Below are 13,442 nucleotides of genomic sequence, written 5' to 3' on the forward strand. Positions count from 1 at the left end.
GTGTGAAGAGGCATCCCTATAATACTATCTCTTGATCCCTAAAATACTACTGTTTCTGCAACTTTCCACTCCATCTTCATATCTACCTTAAAAAATAAACCTATCCCATTACATATCAAGCAATTTCCTTATCTTCCCATTATTTTTCAGCAGGATAGTGATAAATCAGAATCCTTTATCAAGTCTTTATAAAAATTTTAAATCTGTAATTTTGCCAATTAAATTGTTCTGACACTATGCCTTGCTTGATTCAGAAAATTTGAGAGAAGTTAACAACTTCAAATATGAACAAGTGCTGCATCTTTTCTCTCCACAATGATAAATGATTAATTTTTATCATTTGTCATTGTATTAATTCAACAAATAATTTTCAATAGCAGGCAGTGTTCTAAGTATTTGGGTTCATCAGTGAATATCAAGCAAAGGTCCTTGCCCTGTGGAGTCCACATTCTCACCTTCTCATTCAGTAACAAGTGAAGTATTGTTTTCATCTAAGCGCCTAAAATGTTTTGTTCCATTTATTCTTTATTTTATTCATCATTAAGATTTATTTTAAAGAATAGAACAATAGGCCAGATGTGGTGGCTCACACCTGTAATGCCAGCACTTTGGGAGGCTGAGGTGGGCAGATAACAAGGTCAGGAGTTCAAGACCAGCCTGGCCAATATGGTGAAACCCCATTTCTACTAAAAATATAAAAATTAACTGAGCATGGTGGTGCACACCTGTAATCCCAGCTACTCTGGAGGCCAAGGCAGGAGAATTCTTTGAACTAGGACCTGGGCAGCGGAGGCTGCACTGAGCTGAGATCGCACCACTGCACTCTAGCCTGGGCTATAGAGCAAGGCTCTATCTAAAACAAACAAACAAACAAACAAAGAATAGAACAACTGAAATGACAGCCTCCTGCTAATAAACTCACTTGCTCTGACTGGGTGCTATCGCTCTGAGATGACGAGCTTGTCATTGTTGGAAGTGCCAGGCCTGGAACACATCTTTTTCTCCACCACTTTCTACCCAGATGACATTAGAAACATTCTTTATTAAGTTTTCTATATCTACAAAATGAAAATACTTCACAAATTTGTATTAAAATCCTGTAAAGCACCTTCCACACTCTTAGCCAACAACTGGTTATCAAACCAGTTATTATGTAATTCTGCATAGCAAAGAAAAAAAAAAGGACCCAATATTCTCTGTCAGTAACAGCAGTGAAGTTTTTAAAAGTAAGTCTTTATGATAAAGGCTCAACAAAATTATTTTACCAGTGAAGAAAGCTACCTGTCTCTGAGGCAGTTTGTCTCTTTATTAGGGTTGAAATCATATATTACCTACTCCAGAGATAATATATGACCTAGCTAAATTAGGGTAAATTCCCTTGCTGTGTTCCCATATCACCTAGTCTTTCCCCATCTCCTCATTTTCCACACTCATAATTACACAATGCATCTCCAACTCCACCACTTCACTGCAAGCTGCAGGACAACAGAGAAGGTCCGTCCTGCTGACCACTTAATCCGCAGCACACAGCACAGAGCCTGGATGTGGCAGGAACTCAATAGATTTCTTCTTAATCACAATGCAATCAGTAAGAAATTTGTAATTTGACTCAGGAAGGTCTATTTACATTTTATAGGATAGCCTAAGTCACCTTTAAGCCTCTATAAGAATTATAAAAGAAGCTGAAAAGTACATTTAAGAAAACTTATGGCCGGGTGCAGTAGGTAAAACCTATAATCCCAGCACTTTGGGAGGCTGAGGTGGGCAGGTCACTTGAGGTCAGGAGTTTGAGACCAGCCTGGTCACCGTGGTGAAACCCTAATACAAAAAAAAAAAAAAAAATTATCCAGGTGTGGTGGTGCGTGGGTGTAATCCCAGCTATTCTGGAGGCTGACGCAGGAGAATCATTTGAACCCAAGGCAAAGGTTGCAGTGAGCCAAGATCACACCACTGCACTTCAGCCTGGCCAACAGGGGGAAAAAAAAATCATTTTGGTGCAAATTTCCTGAAAAACAAAGCAGTCTATTTGTTACAGCTTTAATCTTTTCCATAGATTTATTATATCTGTTGTGATTGTTGATTTGTTTGCTTTCTTTCATTTTGTTTCTCAGGGAATTGCCTCCATAGAAACTATTATTTCCAGAAATGCTAATGAGCAGTCCACATCAGCTGAGAAAAATGAAACTGGCATTCCTAAAGACAAAAGCCAGGTACTGTAATGTGAGAATGAGGCATTGGCTTAGAAGAAAAGGATGTGGTTCCTAGCATTGCTGCTCAGTTATTTTCTTGTGTCACCGTGAGCTTTTAGGCTAAGTCCTTCCATGAATTACATCACTGAACTGTCGCAATGCTCCTGTAATGGGGCTTCTATTATCAGCTCCATTTTGTCAGTTAACCGTTTAGGTGAGGTTAAGAATTTTCAGATGTGCACAGTAAGTAAGGAGAGCTGAGTTTCCAGTTCAGGGAAACTTTTAACAGCTATTTACCCTTTTTTTTTTTTTTTTAATTTTTTTATTGGATTTTAGGTTTTGGGGTACATGAGCAGAGCATGTAAGACAGTTGCGTAGGAACACACATGGCAGTGTGCTTTTCTTTCCTTCTCCCCTTCACCCACATTTCGCATTTCTCCCCAGGCTATCTCTCCCCACCTCCCCCTCCCACTGGCCCTCCCCTTTTCCCCCCAATAGACCGCCCTATGTCAGCTTGATCCTGAGTTCTTGCAGAAACAGTTTTACTTGCATTGTACAAAAAAAAGGAGACCCGTGAAATCATCAAAATCCAGTTTATCTAATTTTTCAAAGTTATTTCTCTGAAAAGATTTTATTAAAAAACATTTTATAAATACAATCTGGTTTTAGAGAGCAATTTTTTTCTCCAAAGTAGTAATGCTGGAAAGCTGCCATTCTTATAGTTAGAAGGAGGGAAAAACAACTTGTGATATTACAAGGCATTATTCAGCCGTGAGCATTGCTTAGGATTTCCTAAGACATTAAATAAAATAACATGGCATTAACAAAAACTGCAGTTAGCAGTAAACATCTGGCAATTGTCTCCATATTTTTTCAATATTCTTTTATCATGCATACAACCAAATAATTGTTATTTTTAAACTAAAATAAGCAAATTTGTATATTCAGTTCTGTAACTGACACACTAATAAAAATGGTAGATTAAGTTTAAAGCAGGAAAATCTTATAGCTATATATTATTCACTGAGTGGTATAAAGAGTATTAGGAAAATGGGCTATTTAATTTTATAAACTCTAGTTTAAAGGAGCCCACAATAATTTGGAAGTTATAGTTTTACATATTACCAGTCTTAAGAATATAGTAGAGTAATATTATACTAGAATATCCTTCATTCTCTTGAGGAGTAAATTAAAACACAAAGCAGGTAACGTCCAAAATGACTTCAATTACCAGCGAAGCCAGAAATGAGAAAGATGCCCTCTTTTGCAAAATGTACCCAAATCATATTCACACACCCAAAACTTTGCTTCTCACAATAAACTGTATTAGGAGTTACTTGCCTTTCGAAATGGGGCTAAGTGATGTTATCACGAAGAGATTGCTTAAAATTTTAGTGACAGTGTTAAGGTCACATCAAATACATTTTTAAAAAACTAGAGAAAATGGTGAAAAATGAAGACATAATTATTTTTAAATTAGCTGTTGTTATTCTTCAGTGTAATAGTTTCATTTCCTTGAACTCTGGATTATCTTATGGTTTCCTTCACTCCCAACATGAGGATTCCCAATCCACATCCTATTGCTATAAATGAATGTTATAAAATGAAATTTTTGTGGACAGTATCAAGCACAATAAAGGCAAAGGATTCTCTAACTATGCTCTTTGCTCAGCTCTTTGTTCAGCTCTTAGATTGTCATGTTCTTCACATAACACTTTGCAAATCCACTGGGTACATTCGGAAGGGGTGTGTGTGTGTGTGTGTGTGTGTGTGTACCAGAGCAGCCCAGTGCTCACCTTGGCTGCCCTAATGTTCTTTCATTTGGATGTACTTTGTATTAAAACAATTGCAAAGCACAAATGTGAATTTCCAGCAAAGGTGACCTTTCTTTAATATTAGATTACAACGTTGTTTCTATAAAAATGAAAGTTACCTTTGAGCATTGCCATCCTAAACCTTTGTTAAAAGAGCCACATGCTTCACACGTTTATCACGGGTTGAGACATAACATTTAATTAGGCATTTATGGGGATGGATTCCAGGGTCTCTATCACTGAAGATTGTCCTTAGGCTGCTAATAGTTTATCGTTTTCTGGTATTTCTTTTTCAATGGGAAAAATCAAGAAGCCATGAAAATAACCAGTAATGGGTATTCATGGCAAAGAAGGTCATCCAACACATACCTGAAATGGTCTGTTTTGCCAGTTCATGTGACCTGACTATTTTTAGAATCAGATGGTATCAACCCTTGATTTCTCACAGAGCTCTAAGCAGGGTCGGTACCTGGTTGGGATTGCTGACAGCAGCCCCAGCCAGATTACTGCTTCACAATTCCCACTGCCAGCTTTATGGCCATCTTCCTGCCAGCCATACACTCACCACCGCCACCTCCTGTTGCTCCCAGCTGCTACAAGACAGTCCCTGCCAGTCACACCCTGGGGCTGCTGCCAGCTCCACAGCAGTCCCTGCCTGCCACATGGCAGCGCCTGTACCCTGAACATCCATCCCACTGTCACACGCAGAAAAGTTATTCAGTGGGTTGCCTAAAATTAACTTTCCCCCACAGAGCCTCTTTCCCTGGAGCTCAGGATTTGTATGAGGTGTGGTGTAATTTTCTTCTTTTAGACAGTTGGCATAATTTATGTGAAAGGATTCATTCCACTGTAGGCTGAGATGCTCTCACAAGTACAAATGCACTTCTCACACCTTGATCACAATTCCCTTGAACTTAAGATTATTGAACAAAAACAACTAAATTTGAAATTTGGAATGCAGATTCTAACAAAGTATAGGAACTTCAAATAATCTTCTCCTAAAGAAAGTATATAGAAAAGGCATGAATTAGCAAAAAAACTGCCCACATAACGGCTTTCCATTTGTTAAATTCCCCAAAATATATCAATTGAGGCAGGATTCTCTAAATCTTGATTAGTCAACTGCAACAACAACAAAAAAGTTGACCAAAAAAAAAAGTCAAAAATATTTAATCAAATTCCAATTGTGCTGTGTGTGAACAGATATTTTTTTAATGCTTAAAGCATGGCTTTGTTCATAAGCAGTTTGTATTTTAATTTGTGATTAAAGTAGAACCGTTTGAGAGAGCATGTTCCAGAGTACTGCAAGACTAAAAGATGAGCACATGGTTAATTGTGCACTGTATTCTACAGTATACATGTATAAACAATGCTGGGTTCTTGGGGAAGGAAAGAATCACTACATTGAGCTGTGAAGCCTTCTAAAGGACGTGGATTTTGAGTGGGGCCAATTTAACTGGATTAGAGAATTGTGGTAGAGAAGAAGTGCTGTGCCCTGTTGATGAGCCCTCTGGAACAGCCAGGCTAATGAGTCTGGATTTTACATTGGTAGCCACAGGAAGCAACTGAAATTGTCTTGGGAAGAGGAATGACATGATGCATTTTTGAGTAGGTTGAACCATATGAATTTGTTTTCTTAATAGGTCAAAAAGCATTAAAGCATCAGTAGTTTCGTAAAGTTCAGCAATATAAAACACAAAATGAAGACGAAATTTGGTTTGGTTTTCCCATGCACCTCCTGCTCTGTCAGCCAATTTGCCAAATTGTTCCATATCTTATCTACTTTCTTACATAAAGAGGTGAAAAAAATTAAAAAAAAAAGTAAAAGATGAGAAGACTAAACAAAGGGAGAAGGAAACAAGGCACAAAATCAGCAAGAATCATGGAGCATCTTAAAAATTCGTTAACAAAGTAAAAGTAGCTAAATCTTCTTGCAAAACTCTCAAGTGAATCTGCATTTGCACTCTTATCTAGACATAGGGAATAAAGCAGTTCTTAACAAGTTACACATTAGCCTAATCACAGACTAAAAAATATGACTTGATTCTTACAATTCTTTTCCTTATCTCCTCAATTAACTGTTATTTACATTTTCTAAAAGAAAATTATTTTAGGTTTCTAAGCTCAAGTGAACCCTGCATACTTGTTTCTTAGTGCATTACTTTAAGCTACAATTTTAGGGATATCCATTTACTAGTAGTGTGATTTGATAAAGGAATCTTATCTTTGCCACACCTCAGATGCTACAATTTAAACGACAATTTTCTTTGGCTTTGCAAGGAGAAGCACCAAGTCCTATGCTTTTGTAATCTTCTTTGCACCTGAGACCAGTTAATTTCCAGCCCACACTCTGGGACCTCTCTTTCTCCACTGAGATTTTTAAGGAGCCTACCTCAGGCCCAGAGTCAGCAAAACATTACTTTTGTTGTTGATCATGTACAATACAATGTAGAGCCTTCTGTAGTGATCCAAACCCCACAGTTTGGTTATCCCTTGTTTCTAATGCCCCACTTACTCTCTCAGCTCATCTTTCTGCTTCCTTCTCTGCAGCCATTCTTCTCCCAGCTAGACACTTTTCCTCCAGTCCACTGCAGAATGGAATGCGATTTTTTTGTCCCTTCCATAACTCTTTATTCTCTGAAACAACTAGAAGGAACACAGAGGAGACAATGTAACAGACAATGGTAAAATTACAAAGACAGTATCGATCATGAGAACTACCGTCCTCATCAGAGTGAAACTTAATTTAGACTGTCCTCGCTCACTTGCAACATTGTTCTTTCACTGAGGCAATATTTTTCTGCTTCTGTGGAAGATTGGGACCAATAAATTATCTATTTCTTTATCCTTCCTGGGAAACTTGTTCTTAGATAAGAAGCTCCCATCTCAGTCCCTGTAATTCTCTGAAACATAATAAAAATGATGAGCATTTAACTTTGTTAGAATATATTAAAATAATCATTCACATGTGCCATATCCTCCGCCAATTGCCTGTATTTTAATCTTTGAACTTCCATTGATTATCTTACCTGGAATTTGCTTAGAGAAGAGAGACATGCTACATCTTGGATTCGCTTTGTATGGATCAACACTCAAATTTCTAGAGGGTCCAGAAAAATAATATAAATGAGTGACAAGGAGTTGCATACAGGAAAAACAAGGAGTGGCAGGGACTGTGATGATTTGGAGATCTCATCCCATCTTAAGGGGGCCACAGCTCATAAGCACTAGTAGATAAACTGCCTTAGAAAATGCTCACCCATATTTTTTAATTTAAAAAAATTCATTTGAGAAACTAATTTTAAAATATTTTAAATATAAAAATTTAATGACAAATCTTTACAAATGTTCCTTGAAAACGTTAGTTACAATAAGTAACTTTATACATGTAACAAGTTAATTATTTATATCAGGAGTTGGCAATTTTTTCTATAAAGGGCCAGATAATATTTTCTGTTTTGTATATTATATGGACACTATGCTCTGCCACTGTGTTGACAAAGCAGTCATGGACCAAAGCTGTGTTCAGTGAATCTTCATTTACAAAAAACTGGAAGACCAGATTGGGCCCATGAGTTTGCTCACCCTAATCTATACATATGTCTATCTAACGGCTATACGTTGAGAGTTTTACAGAGTATATACCTAATAGACCATATGTTCCTCTGATATCAACTTACACAGTGCTTGCTGAGGGAAGTCTTCCCAGGTCTGGACCAGCTTAGGCCTACAGTTTGGTGTTCCCACTGTACCTGAACCTGCACCTGCACTAATGTAATATTCAACATAATGTCACACTGTTTTATAATGTTTTAATTTTTTCTGTTTTCACTAGATTATAAGCTTTCAGATAATGATGACTTTGTCTGTCCTGGTACTTGGTATCCATGATGCCTGGGACACAGTGATGGCTGTGGCTGTTGCCTCATGCCAGCTGCAGCAGGGAGGTGTGCTAGGGCTGCACACTCCAGGGAACTGATGGGGAGCCCTGCCTCTTCTGAGTTGGAGCAGGAGCTCCTGGTGCTGCTGCTGCTACCCAAACTGTGGCTGCAGACCCAAGCCTCCTGCTCTAATGAGCAGGCAGGATCCCTGCCCAAACAGTAGCTACAGGTCTGAGCCTCCCTGTGCTCTTGGAGGGGGCTAGGAGCAGGCAAGATCTGCCCTCCTGAGTCCAGCTGCAGCCCCCTCCCAGGCACAAGACCCGGGTATCTCTGCAGCCTGCACCCTGAGGGGCCCCAGGAAAGACACCCCCAATCCCCTGAGCAGGCTCTTGGGTGTCTGCTCCCACTGCCTGGCCTCTCTCCGCTTCGGATACCTGCTTCAATCTCAGAGCAGAGGCTGGGGCCAAGCCCTAGGGGCCATGAATGGCAGCAGGAGGCAGACTGATTCCTGGGTGGAAAAGGGCAGGTCTCCAGTAAGGCCCCATCTTCAGGCCAGGGAGGGCCTGAAGGGTGGGGACAAGCTGCCAGTCCCACAGACTGGTGTGGGGACTTGTGCTGCCTCTTCCCACTGGCCCAAGGCTGCCCATGGATGAATTGGCAGGCACTTCCTCCCTCTGAGGTCCATTAAAGCTCTGGATTCAGCCAGAGCCCAGGAGAGGATTGCCAGAGACGAAGAGGGCAGAGAGAGGATGGAACAATCAGTTGCAGAGAGGAGCTACCCTCTGAGAGCTGCAGAGATGAACTGCAGGCAGAGAAGAGCCACCCTTTTCGGGGCCTCCTCTCTGCTGAGAGCTACAGACGTGGGATGAACAGTGAGCAGAGAGAAGCCATCCTCTCCAGGGCCATCTGTCTGCTGAGAACCAACACTGGATGAAGGACCTGCCTACAGAGAGGAGCTACTTACTGCCACTGTGCATCTCCTCTCAGCTATTCTAACACTCAATAAAGCTCATCTTCTTCATGTTCATTCTTACTTATCTTTGTACCTCATTCTTCCCGGATGCAGGTGAAGGCATCACAGCCACAGAGGTTTCTTGCCAGAAAATCGACACCCCAAAGATCCTGTAACAATAGTAATCATATATACTTGGTGCCTTCTTTTTTGTTTTCAATATTTTATTTTTATTAACATAATTTTACATATTCATGGGGTACATATTTTGATATGTACAATGTATCAGATAAGGCACAATCAGTGCATTTTTCATCTTCTTCCATAATTCATATAAACTGGGACTTTTTTAGTGTTTTGTTTTCAGTAGAAGAAAGCCATAAGATTATTAAATGTTTGTATCTTCATTTAAACTTCATTATTCATGTCTGTATTATTTTACCATTTTCTGTTATATTACTTCCTGTCTTAGTTTGTGCTACTATAAGAAAATGCCTATAACTGGGTAATATATTCTCGTGTTCTGGAGGCTGAAAAGTACAAGATCAAGGTGCTGGAATTCGGTGTCCAATGAGAGTTGCTCTCTGCTTCCACGATGTGCCTTGTTGCTGTGTCCTCCAGAGTGGATAACGCTGTCCTCACATGGCAGAAGCAAGGAGGGAAAAAGGACTGAATATTGTGCAGAGCCTCTTTTACGAGAGTTTAAATTTCATTTATGCCAGAGGAATGTATATAACCTAATCACTTTCTAAAAGCTCCTCTTAATACTGTCACATTAAGAACACCTGAATTTTGGAAGAGACACATTCAAACCATAGCACCCACTTTCTCTGTTTCCCTCCAGCCAGAAAAAGAAAGGTGAAGAATGGTGTCAACTGCAAGATAAATGATTGCAGAAAAATTTGATGAAAGTATCACCATCTATGTTATTCCTATGAAAAGGCACATTTCATTTTTGTAGTCTTAGTATAAGGAAGTTATGGAATTAATTGTAGAGGATCGTCTGCTATAACATAGAGATTAAGAGCCAGATTCCTGAAGTTAGACTCCTTGGTTAAAAATCCCTGCTCCGGCCGGGCACAATGCCTCACACCTGTAGTCCCAGCACTTTGGGAAGCTGAGACAGGTGGATGGCAAGGTCAGGATTTCAAGATCAGCCTGACCAATAAGGTGAAACTCCGTCTCTACTAAAAATAACAATACAAAAAATAGCCAGGTGCCTGTAGTCCCAGCTACTCTGGACACTGAGACAGGAGAATTGCATGAACCGGGGAGGCAGAGGTTGCAGTGAGCTGAGATGGTGCCACTGTACTGCAGCCCAGGCGATGGAGGGACATTCCATTTCAAAAAAAAAAAAAATCCCCACGTCATCACTTACTGTATGTTATTATACAAGTTATATAGGCTTTCTGTTAACTCCGTTTTCTTGCCTACAAATTGTAGCTAATACATATAACTTCCCCATAGAAAGTTAATTCATATAAAGTCCTTCGAGAGATGCCTAGATATCCGAAGCACTCAATAAGTAATAGTCAGTCTTTTCAGTATACGTGTTTGAAATAATTCCTTCATCTCCTCCATGAGCTTCCTCAGTCAACTCAAGTAAGCCTTTGGCCAGGTCTCCCACTGGAATGGCCCTTGCCACTCTTGCCTGTGAACCCCATGTTGCCACAGCTAATTATCTAATGATAATTTATAATTATTTCTTTTCTTCCTTTTTTTCCTTTTCTTTTTTTTTTTTTTTTTTTTTTTTTTTTTTTTTTGAGATAGAGTCTCACTCTGTTAACCAGGCTGGAGTGCAGTGACCAGTGACATGATCTTGGCTCACTGCAACCTCCAACTCGGGGGCTCAAGTGATCCTTCCACCTTAGCCTCCCAAGTAGCTGGGACAACAGGTGTGCATTATTACGCCAGGCTAATTTTGTGGGGTTTTTGGTAGAGATCGGGTTTGCCATGTAGTCCAGGTTGGTCTCAAACTCCTGGACTCCTTTCAAAGTGCTGGGATTACAGGCATAAGCAACCATGGCCAGCCGATATTTTCTTATCACACATCTTATTAGATCTCTAAGCAGATAAACCACATGACAGGGTTAGTACTTTCTTTTATAGCGTATGTCTACTTCACTAGCCCTTTCTTTACAGTCCTTTCTTGCTGCATCCCATCCGCTCAACCTCTAGATCTCAGAATGTTCCTATGCTCAGGTCTTAAACTTGATTCCCTTTACTCATTACAGTGACCTTATCCACATCCAGGGCTTTAAATAACATCTAGATGCTGAGGATTCCCAAATTTATTCTCTAGCACTAACCTCATGTGAACTCCAAACAAATGTGTCCAGCTCCTACTCACCTCTTGACTTGGCTGTCTAATTGCAATGCAAGCATATTATGTCTAAAACTTAACTTGATATTTTACACAGGTGTGCACACACACACTCACACACCCCTCACTTACACAAACATATGCTTTTTAATCTTATTAAATGACAGCCTGATATTACCAGTTACTTAGAATTGAACTTAACCCCTCAAACTTATTGCCCACAGCTGATCGATCTACAAATCCTATCAACTCTACCTTTAAGAGATATTCAGAATTTCAATACTTCTCATCATATTTATCATTCCTGCCCAATCCAAACCCTATTATCTCTCATATGATGTATTCAGGTAGCTTCAGGACTAGTGTTCTGGTTTTCAATGTTGTCATTTCTACGGCTTATCCTCCACACACACCCAGAATAATCCTTGAAGAAGGAAATCACACCATATCCCTTTTCTGCTGTAAATTTGTAATGGCTTTGTATCTCACACAATAAGGCCACAATTCCTATGGCCTGAAGACTGTCCCCAGTCTGCCTCTGCCAACCTCTAACCTTATCTCTTCTTATTTTCCTTATGGTTTGTTGGACTCTAACTGCACTTATTATTCTTTGAAAGCAGCAACTACACCTCTGTACTGGAGCCTTTGCAGTGATGTTTTCTTTACGTGGAATATTCTTCCCCAACCTATCCTCAGGCCCTTCATTTCCTTCAAGTTTCTGCACAAACGACTTATCTGAGTGGCTTTTGCATCTCCCTGCAAGACATAGTACCTCTATTCATGCCCATCATACCCCAGCCTCATTGTTCTGTTTTATTTTTCTACAGACACACCATTATTTGATATAGTATATTACATATTTAGGGCATTGTCTGTCTTCAACATATACTAAAATGAAAGTGGCTTGTAAGAAGGAAATTCATTGCTCTTTAGATTGCTCTATTCCCTCATGTTTGATGAGCTGGGCACTCTGTATATGGTTAATAAATGTTTTTGCATAAATTTGTAATATTAATCCAGATTTCATGTATGTTTGCAAATATTTCCTACAGTTTATCTTAAACTTATTTTAGATTCAATGGGTTCATATAAATATTTTTTACATGGGTAGTACTGTGTGATGCTGAGGTTTAGGGTACAAATTATCTTATTACCCAGATACTGAGCAAAGTACCTAATAGTTTCTTTTAAACTTGTCACCTCCCACATCACCACTTCTGGTAATCCCCAGTTTCTACTGTTGCCATCTTTATGTTCATAAGCACCCAAATATTTAACTCCTACTGATAAAGTGAGAACACAGTATTTGGTTTTCTGTTCCTGTGTTAACTTACTTAGGATAATGACCTCTAGCAACACTCATGTTGCTGCACAGGACAAGATTGCGTTCCTTTTATGGTTGCATAGTATTCTATTGTATATATGTACCACATTTTCTTTATGCAATCTACTGTTGATGGGCACCTAAGGTGATTTCATGTTTTTGCTATTGTGAGTAGTGCTCTCATGAACATGCAAGTGTATATGTCTGTTTGATAGGACGATTTGTTTTCTTTAGAAATCCAGTAAGGGGATTGATCAATCAAATGGTATTTCAACACTTAATTACTTGAGAAATCTCCAAACTGCTCTCTACAGTGGTTGGACTAATTTACATTTCCACCAACAGTGCTTCAATGTTCCCTTTTCTCTGCAGCCTTTCCAAGGTCTGTTGTTTTTGACTTTTTAATAAGGACCATTCTGACTGGCATGAGATGGTATTTTATTATGGTTTAGATTGCATTTCTCAGATGAATATTGATGAGGAGCGATTTTCATATATTTGTGGGCCACTTAAATGTCTTCTTTGGAGACGTATTTGTTCATGTCTTTTACCTAGTTCATAATGGAGTTATTTCTTTTTTGCTTATTCAATTGTTTAAATTTCTTGAATATTCTAAATTTTAGACTTTTGTCAGATACACAGTTTGCAAAAATTTTCTACCAGTCTATAGGTTATCTGTTCTCACTGTTAATTTCATTTGCTAGTTTTGGGGTTAGTTTGTTCTTTTTATTTTTTTCTATCTCCTCTGTGTGATATTAGATCATTAATTCGAGAAATTTCTAGCTTTTTGAGGTAGGTATCCAGCACTATAAATATTACTCTTAACACTGCTTTTGCTGCATAATAGAGATTTTGGTATGTTGTGGTTCTGTTTTCATTTATTTCAAAGTATTTTTTTAATTTCTGCCTTAATTTTGTTGTTTACCCAAAATTCATTCAGAAGCAAGTTGTTTAAATTC

The 13,442-nt window shown here is 39.0% G+C and overlaps 1 long non-coding RNA gene across 2 annotated transcripts in view; it reads right to left on the reverse strand.

Annotated features, from left to right (window-relative positions):
• Nucleotides 1-6,607, reverse strand: part of LOC144581937 (uncharacterized) — a 95,504-nt gene extending 88,897 nt beyond the window's left edge. For both annotated transcript variants that reach the window (XR_013533412.1, XR_013533413.1), the window contains exon 1: nucleotides 6,519-6,607. This is a non-coding gene — a long non-coding RNA (uncharacterized LOC144581937). The remainder of the gene's footprint in view (nucleotides 1-6,518) is intronic.
• Nucleotides 6,608-13,442: the final 6,835 nt, after the last annotated feature.

Source organism: Callithrix jacchus, chromosome 3, assembly GCF_049354715.1.
Source record: "Callithrix jacchus isolate 240 chromosome 3, calJac240_pri, whole genome shotgun sequence".
In the NCBI taxonomy this organism is placed as follows: domain Eukaryota; kingdom Metazoa; phylum Chordata; class Mammalia; order Primates; family Cebidae; genus Callithrix; species Callithrix jacchus.